This window comes from Euprymna scolopes, chromosome 46 (genome assembly GCF_053919585.1).
Source record: "Euprymna scolopes isolate OS-2025 chromosome 46, ASM5391958v1, whole genome shotgun sequence".
NCBI classification, from domain to species: Eukaryota; Metazoa; Mollusca; class Cephalopoda; order Sepiida; family Sepiolidae; genus Euprymna; species Euprymna scolopes.
The window spans coordinates 115,064,175-115,074,325 of NC_136527.1; positions in this window are offsets into that span (position 1 = coordinate 115,064,175).

The following is a 10,151-nucleotide window of genomic DNA, read 5'->3' on the forward strand; positions in this document are numbered from 1 at the left end:
TATGATAACATTAATTTAAAAGAACTATAAAAATGAGTCATACACAATACATTAGGACCATAAAAATACATATGATAACATTAATTTAAAAGAACTATAAAAATGAGTAATGCACAATATATTAGGACCATAAAAATATATATGATAACATTAATTTAAAAGAACTATAAAAATGAGTCATACACAATACATTAGGACCATAAAATATATATGATAACATTAATTTAAAAGAACTATAAAAATGAGTAATGCACAATATATTAGGACCATAAAAATATATATGATAACATTAATTTAAAAGAACTATAAAAATGAGTCATACACAATACATTAGGACCATAAAATATATATGATAACATTAATTTAAAAGAACTATAAAAATGAGTAATGCACAATATATTAGGACCATAAAAATATATATGATAACATTAATTTAAAAGAACTATAAAAATGAGTCATACACAATACATTAGGACCATAAAATATATATGATAACATTAATTTAAAAGAACTATAAAAATGAGTAATGCACAATATATTAGGACCATAAAAATATATATGATAACATTAATTTAAAAGAACTATAAAAATGAGTCATACACAATACATTAGGACCATAAAAATACATATGATAACATTAATTTAAAAGAACTATAAAAATGAGTAATGCACAATATATTAGGACCATAAAAATATATATGATAACATTAATTTAAAAGAACTATAAAAATGAGTCATACACAATACATTAGGACCATAAAAATACATATGATAACATTAATTTAAAAGAACTATAAAAATGAGTAATGCACAATATATTAGGACCATAAAAATATATATGATAACATTAATTTAAAAGAACTATAAAAATGAGTCATACACAATACATTAGGACCATAAAATATATATGATAACATTAATTTAAAAGAACTATAAAAATGAGTAATGCACAATATATTAGGACCATAAAAATATATATGATAACATTAATTTAAAAGAACTATAAAAATGAGTCATACACAATACATTAGGACCATAAAATATATATGATAACATTAATTTAAAAGAACTATAAAAATGAGTAATGCACAATATATTAGGACCATAAAAATATATATGATAACATTAATTTAAAAGAACTATAAAAATGAGTCATACACAATACATTAGGACCATAAAATATATATGATAACATTAATTTAAAAGAACTATAAAAATGAGTAATGCACAATATATTAGGACCATAAAAATATATATGATAACATTAATTTAAAAGAACTATAAAAATGAGTCATACACAATACATTAGGACCATAAAAATACATATGATAACATTAATTTAAAAGAACTATAAAAATGAGTAATGCACAATATATTAGGACCATAAAAATATATATGATAACATTAATTTAAAAGAACTATAAAAATGAGTCATACACAATACATTAGGACCATAAAAATACATATGATAACATTAATTTAAAAGAACTATAAAAATGAGTAATGCACAATAAATTAGGACCATAAAAATATATATGATAACATTAATTTAAAAGAACTATAAAAATGAGTCATACACAATACATTAGGACCATAAAAATACATATGATAACATTAATTTAAAAGAACTATAAAAATGAGTAATGCACAATATATTAGGACCATAAAAATATATATGATAACATTAATTTAAAAGAACTATAAAAATGAGTCATACACAATACATTAGGACCATAAAAATATATATGATAACATTAATTTAAAAGAACTATAAAAATGAGTCATACACAATACATTAGGACCATAAAAATACATATGATAACATTAATTTAAAAGAACTATAAAAATGAGTAATGCACAATATATTAGGACCATAAAAATATATATGATAACATTAATTTAAAAGAACTATAAAAATGAGTAATGCACAATATATTAGGACCATAAAAATATATATGATAACAATAATTTAAAAGAACTATAAAAATGAGTAATGCACAATATATTAGGACCATAAAAATATATATGATAACATTAATTTAAAAGAACTATAAAAATGAGTAATGCACAATACATTAGGACCATAAAAATATATATGATAACATTAATTTAAAAGAACTATAAAAATGAGTCATACACAATACATTAGGACCATAAAAATACATATGATAACATTAATTTAAAAGAACTATAAAAATGAGTAATGCACAATATATTAGGACCATAAAAATATATATGATAACATTAATTTAAAAGAACTATAAAAATGAGTAATGCACAATACATTAGGACCATAAAAATATATATGATAACATTAATTTAAAAGAACTATAAAAATGAGTCATACACAATACATTAGGACCATAAAAATACATATGATAACATTAATTTAAAAGAACTATAAAAATGAGTAATGCACAATATATTAGGACCATAAAAATATATATGATAACATTAATTTAAAAGAACTATAAAAATGAGTAATGCACAATATATTAGGACCATAAAAATATATATGATAACATTAATTTAAAAGAACTATAAAAATGAGTAATGCACAATATATTAGGACCATAAAAATATATATGATAACATTAATTTAAAAGAACTATAAAAATGAGTCATACACAATACATTAGGACCATAAAAATATATATGATAACATTAATTTAAAAGAACTATAAAAATGAGTCATACACAATACATTAGGACCATAAAAATATATATGATAACATTAATTTAAAAGAACTATAAAAATGAGTCATACACAATACATTAGGACCATAAAAATATATATGATAACATTAATTTAAAAGAACTATAAAAATGAGTAATGCACAATACATTAGGACCATAAAAATATATATGATAACATTAATTTAAAAGAACTATAAAAATGAGTCATACACAATACATTAGGACCATAAAAATACATATGATAACATTAATTTAAAAGAACTATAAAAATGAGTAATGCACAATATATTAGGACCATAAAAATATATATGATAACATTAATTTAAAAGAACTATAAAAATGAGTAATGCACAATACATTAGGACCATAAAAATATATATGATAACATTAATTTAAAAGAACTATAAAAATGAGTCATACACAATACATTAGGACCATAAAAATACATATGATAACATTAATTTAAAAGAACTATAAAAATGAGTAATGCACAATATATTAGGACCATAAAAATATATATGATAACATTAATTTAAAAGAACTATAAAAATGAGTAATGCACAATATATTAGGACCATAAAAATATATATGATAACATTAATTTAAAAGAACTATAAAAATAAGTAATGCACAATATATTAGGACCATAAAAATATATATGATAACATTAATTTAAAAGAACTATAAAAATGAGTCATACACAATACATTAGGACCATAAAAATATATATGATAACATTAATTTAAAAGAACTATAAAAATGAGTAATGCACAATACATTAGGACCATAAAAATATATATGATAACATTAATTTAAAAGAACTATAAAAATGAGTAATGCACAATACATTAGGACCATAAAAATATATATGATAACATTAATTTAAAAGAACTATAAAAATGAGTCATACACAATACATTAGGACCATAAAAATACATATGATAACATTAATTTAAAAGAACTATAAAAATGAGTAATGCACAATATATTAGGACCATAAAAATACATATGATAACATTAATTTAAAAGAACTATAAAAATGAGTAATGCACAATACATTAGGACCATAAAAATATATATGATAACATTAATTTAAAAGAACTATTAAAGATGAGTAATGCACAATATATTAGGACCATAAAAATATATATGATAACATTAATTTAAAAGAACTATAAAAATGAGTAATGCACAATATATTAGGACCATAAAAATATATATGATAACATTAATTTAAAAGAACTATAAAAATGAGTAATGCACAATATATTAGGACCATAAAAATATATATGATAACATTAATTTAAAAGAACTATAAAAATGAGTAATGCACAATATATTAGGACCATAAAAATATATATGATAACATTAATTTAAAAGAACTATTAAAGATGAGTAATGCACAATATATTAGGATCATAAAAATATATATGATAACATTAATTTAAAAGAACTATAAAAATGAGTAATGCACAATATATTAGGACCATAAAAATATATATGATAACATTAATTCAAAGAACTATAAAAATGAGTCATACACAATACATTAGGACCATAAAAATACATATGATAACATTAATTTAAAAGAACTATAAAAATGAGTAATGCACAATATATTAGGACCATAAAAATATATATGATAACATTAATTTAAAAGAACTATAAAAATGAGTAATGCACAATACATTAGGACCATAAAAATATATATGATAACATTAATTTAAAAGAACTATAAAAATGAGTCATACACAATACATTAGGACCATAAAAATACATATGATAACATTAATTTAAAAGAACTATAAAAATGAGTAATGCACAATACATTAGGACCATAAAAATACATATGATAACATTAATTTAAAAGAACTATAAAAATGAGTAATGCACAATACATTAGGACCATAAAAATATATATGATAACATTAATTTAAAAGAACTATAAAAATGAGTAATGCACAATATATTAGGACCATAAAAATATATATGATAACATTAATTTAAAAGAACTATTAAACATGAGTAATGCACAATATATTAGGACCATAAAAATATATATGATAACATTAATTTAAAAGAACTATAAAAATGAGTAATGCACAATATATTAGGACCATAAAAATATATATGATAACATTAATTTAAAAGAACTATAAAAATGAGTAATGCACAATATATTAGGACCATAAAAATACATATGATAACACACACTATCGAATACTGAATGGAAATAAATTGAATCCCTACTAGACACCATTCCTGGGTGTTTTCAGTCATTCTGTACAGGGATTTGTCATAGCCCTGACATGAAGATAATTTTTATCATAAATACTCGCTGGAAAATTTTTTCAAAGTGTAAAGCGATCCCCAATTCAGGATCCTCTGTCTTAGATCAGCAGATGCCCTCTGACCCTATAAAAACTGCAATGGCCGACGATCATCTTCTCCAGAGAACTTTAACAAAATTCTCAGCATCGCAGGCTTAGCAGTATCAGAATTTTTGTAGGAATTTTTGACACCCCTAACACGAAACTGCGAATACAATATAAACATCTCGGAATTTCTCCGTTAAAAGTGGGTTATTTATTTTCTTTATGGATTATACTTCCAAAATAAACTATTACAGTTGTTTTAAAAGTAATAGAAATATTTTTTTAAAACAGTAATGAATTTTCCGAACTCAATATTTTTCAATTTTTAAACTTTAAAAATCTATCAAAATTTTTCTATTGATTCTATTTTTACGATATTTTCAGGGTCAATGTGAAATTTTATGTTCTTTCCAATAAATCGAATATAATATTTTAGACAAACGTTTTTTTTTTAAATTCACGACCCCCCCTTATCCCAATTTTTAAGTGTCTATTAAAAAGTAAATAATTAATTTAGTCACCCGAAAGTAAATAATTAATTTACTAACAAATTGAAGAGAAAAGGTCAATACATAATATATTCAAATTAAAAAAAAAACATAGTGTTCTTTTAGAATTTTACCTGTAAAGTTTGAAGTTTAAAACCTTTTTTTGAAACCACGTTATTTGTTTTTTCTTTTTTTTTTAATGGAACCTTGGTCCTTGCTCCTTTAATTGAAAAAAAAATTAGGGCTTGAATTGCATTTTTCGTGGAGTTATAAGCTTGGAAATATGGGGTGGAATTATTTGCTATTTTCACGAAATTTCTGGCTTTGTTTCGATTTCTGCTGAACATCAATTAGCTTTCCATGCAAGCCTAAAACGAAGACAAACTCTAGTCTACTTAAAAATTAACTCATGAAAATTACAGGTTTTTACATATTTGCAATTATCAGTGCGTTTTCATTTCATGTGCCATACGTTCACTTATTCTCTCGGGTTAGCGGTGGTGGTGATGGATAGGCAGGGGTGATATATCTTGGTTAGAATCTCTCTCTTGAGGTCGGGCTAAATCTGCTAACTTCAGCCTGAGCATTCGCTTATGTACCAAGGGGCAGGGAAGGTTGGGGTAATTTCCCTGACCAATCAGAATTCGACACGTCACTCGGGGAATTCCCGAATTCTTTTGCATGTGTGCACCTTGGCAGGTCGTCCATAGCCTGCGAGTCTGGGAACAAAACTCGATTTTAATCACACGCTCAAAGGTCAACAGTTTCACCTTTTAACACTCAGAAAGCCATACAGCCTGCACAGGTGTTCGTCAGGCAAAACGAATGTATAATTTCTTTCTATATTAATCTGATATCTTCTTGTCATCTTTATCAAACAATAAACTATATGTCTGTTTTACAAAACCACAATAAATTCATCACTTTTGATAGGTTAACCGCCGCTGTGTGGGATTCAATTAACGCTTAACAGATAATCTTAGCATAAATCCCCGGTCTTACTCAGTGTTTTAGTAGAAATAAGAAAGCTTAAAAGCCTAGCCAAGAACTGGTGTTAAATAGAAGGTGTTGCTGTCTTGCGACCTAAAGTTTTAAAAGTGAAACAGAAAAGCAAATAAAAGTGAAGTGTGTCAGCATTTTAAAAACGATGTAATTAACGATTGAATTTATATATTTTTATAATATATGTAAATTCTTATAATATATGTAATTAACGATTGAATTTATATATTTTTATAATATATGTAAATTCTTATAATATATGTAATTAACGATTGAATTTATATATTTTTATAATATATGAAAATTCTTATAATATATGTAATTAACGATTGAATTTATATATTTTTATAATATATGCAAATTCTTATAATATATGTAATTAACGATTGAATTTATATATTTTTATAATATATGTAAATTCTTATAATATATGTAATTAACGATTGAATTTATATATTTTATAATATATGTAAATTCATATAATATATGTAATTAACGATTGAATTTATATATTTTATAATATATGTAAATTCTTATAATATATGTAATTAACGATTGAATTTATATATTTTATAATATATGTAAATTTTTATAATATATGTAATTAACGATTGAATTTATATATTTTTATATGTAAATTCTTATAATATATGTAATTAACGATTGAATTTATATATTTTTATAATATATGTAAATTCTTATAATATATGTAATTAACGATTGAATTTATATATTTTTTATAATATATGTAAATTCTTATAATATATATAATTAACGATTGAATTGATATAGTTTTATAATATATGTAAATTCTTATAATATATGTAATTAACGATTGAATTTATATATTTTTATAATATATGTAAATTCTTATAATATACGTAATTAACGATTGAATTTATATATATATATATATATATATATAGTCATGGAAGTTTCTTTAAAACTGTAAAAAATGTCCGTTGAAACATTATTTTGTCAGTAAGTCAATTAATCTCTTGTATAACTGAATGATTTCACTTGCATAAACAAACAATAGTACTAATGTTCTGAAATGTATCATCAGTTGTTTAGCATGAAACACTGTTTCGGGAATTTAAAAACAAAATTGTATATTAGATCATAGCTTTCTCGCAGTGTTGATCAAACACGACCTCCTTCAAAACACATGAACAAAATCATTTTACATACTGGCTCTTATTTTTCCCATCAGTTAAATTCAGACTAAACAAATCATGTCATTAAAAAATATTTCTTACTTGTGTCGTCCGTCCCTATGTAATTAACGATTAAATTTATATTGTCATTTTTATGTTGTGGTTTTGTAATTAACGATTAAATTTATATTGTCATTTTTATGTTGTGGCTTTGTAATTAACGATTAAATTTATATTGTCATTTTTATGTTGTGGTTTTGTGTTTATCTTCTCAATTTTTTGTGCTTTGCATTGCCCCAAAGTTCTGTTAAACACACACACACACACACACACACACACACACACACACATATATATATATATATATATATATATATATATATATATATATATATATATATATATATATATATATATATGCTGAAGAAAAGGTGTTATTGTTTTGTTACCAAAAGTTTGAATAGTTCTTTCTTCTTGCAGGGAACAGCCCCTGTAAGTTAGTTTGGTCACATGAAAAACAACAAGACACTTGGCCGTATTAATTTCACTGACTATCTCTGTGGAGTTGTTAAGCCTACTAGAAGATAATTAGTCCATGACAGTCAAGAGAGAACTTCTTGGAGCTTCTAGGTACGTCCAATGATGGAGTACTGTTGCCACATCTGTGCAGGAGCTGTAAGGAGCAGCTTATCCTACAAATTAAAGAACGACGTAATTAACGATTAAATTTATATGCATTTTATTTATACTTTTATAATGTTTTTATTCTTATTAAATTTATATGCATTTTATTTATACGTTTTTATTCTTTATTTTCTCATTTTCATTATAATGATAAGTCTCCTGTTAAAGAATTTTTCTACTTATTTCTGGATCACGCACACACACACACACACACACACACACATATATATATGACGTTTGTTCCTTTATATTTCAAAGACTAAAGCTTCTCATCAGAAGAGGATACAACATATTAAAGATGATAACTACATAAGGAGCGAAATAATTGGTCTTGAAAACGTTAATACATTGAAAATTTTTAGGGAAAGAGGATAGAGAAAGGCAATTTTGATATCACATAGTTGATGAAGATTATCTGTAAGTTCTTAAGGAGTTTTCTGTGGTAAGTTATGGGATATGTGTTAAATATGTGCAACTTTATGTGAAGATGTTCTTTAATATCAAGAACACAATAGGAAAGGCAGTAAAGGTGGATGCTATTGTAATCATGTTTTTAGATGAAAAGTTACTTAAAGTTTTCAAATTTATATTCAAAATAAGTGTATTCAAATAGTGTGCAACTATTTTCTTATTTCATATTCCTGCTCGAAACTGGGGAATATATACCGGCATCGGATGTGAGGGTTTTGGGAGAGTGCTTGGTAGTTTTTAATGTCTGTTTTATTGTTGTGGAAGTTGTTTGTATCAAGTGAAAACCAAGTCCATCCCATGTAACAACTGTCAGCAAGCGTACATAGGTGAAACACAGCGAAAATTGAAATTAAGACTTTACGAACATAGAAGAGATAAGGAATGGTAACGCCATAAATGCACTCTTTTGCCATTGTGCAGAACACGATCACTCATTTAATTTAGATCAAGCGAAAATGATTAAATACGTGATAGATAGAGCTAAAAGAAGACTTTTAGAATCAGCACTAATATTAAATACTAACACTATTACGCAAGGAAAAGGCTTCTACCATTTAACCCCTAGCATAGGGAAAATAATAATCAAAGAACAAAATATCAAAAAAGATCCTGGCTAACCGTTTTTCCTTAAATATTTCAACAAAATGAATACGTTTACAGGAGGAAAAAAAAATGTACATATTTATTTTAACGCATTTTTAAAGGTGTATATATAGACATCGAACAACCCAACCTTCCCATACGCACACATATGTTTGTCCTTCCCGACATGGGTAGGACTCAAAAACTGTTCTCTTTTTCGTACGATCTAGGATTTTTCTTTTCTTGCATTTTTACTTCAATATCCTGAAGATGTCCTCTGAAATAAGGACGAAACGTTGATTATTTTAATAATTTCATTCGCTTTTTCTATTTTTCTCAAAACATATATATGTATGTATACTTAATCGTCTTCAAGCAACTCTTATGAAAATTTCATAAAAATTGGTTAATTTCCTGATTTGTTGGTGAATTTTTAAGTAAAGGAAGGAGTCAAAACGTTTATACATTTTGAGCATCGTCATTTACTTTGCAGGTACGTAATACTAAACCTTCTTTAACTAACTCCGATAAGAATCCCTTGACTACCTCTTATATAATTATTATGATAATATCTGCGTTACTAGAAAACTCTCGAGACCTGGACGCAAACCACAATCATACCAATCCTTCTTTAACTAACTCCGATAAGGATCCCTTGACTATCTCTTATATAATTATTATGATAATATCTACGT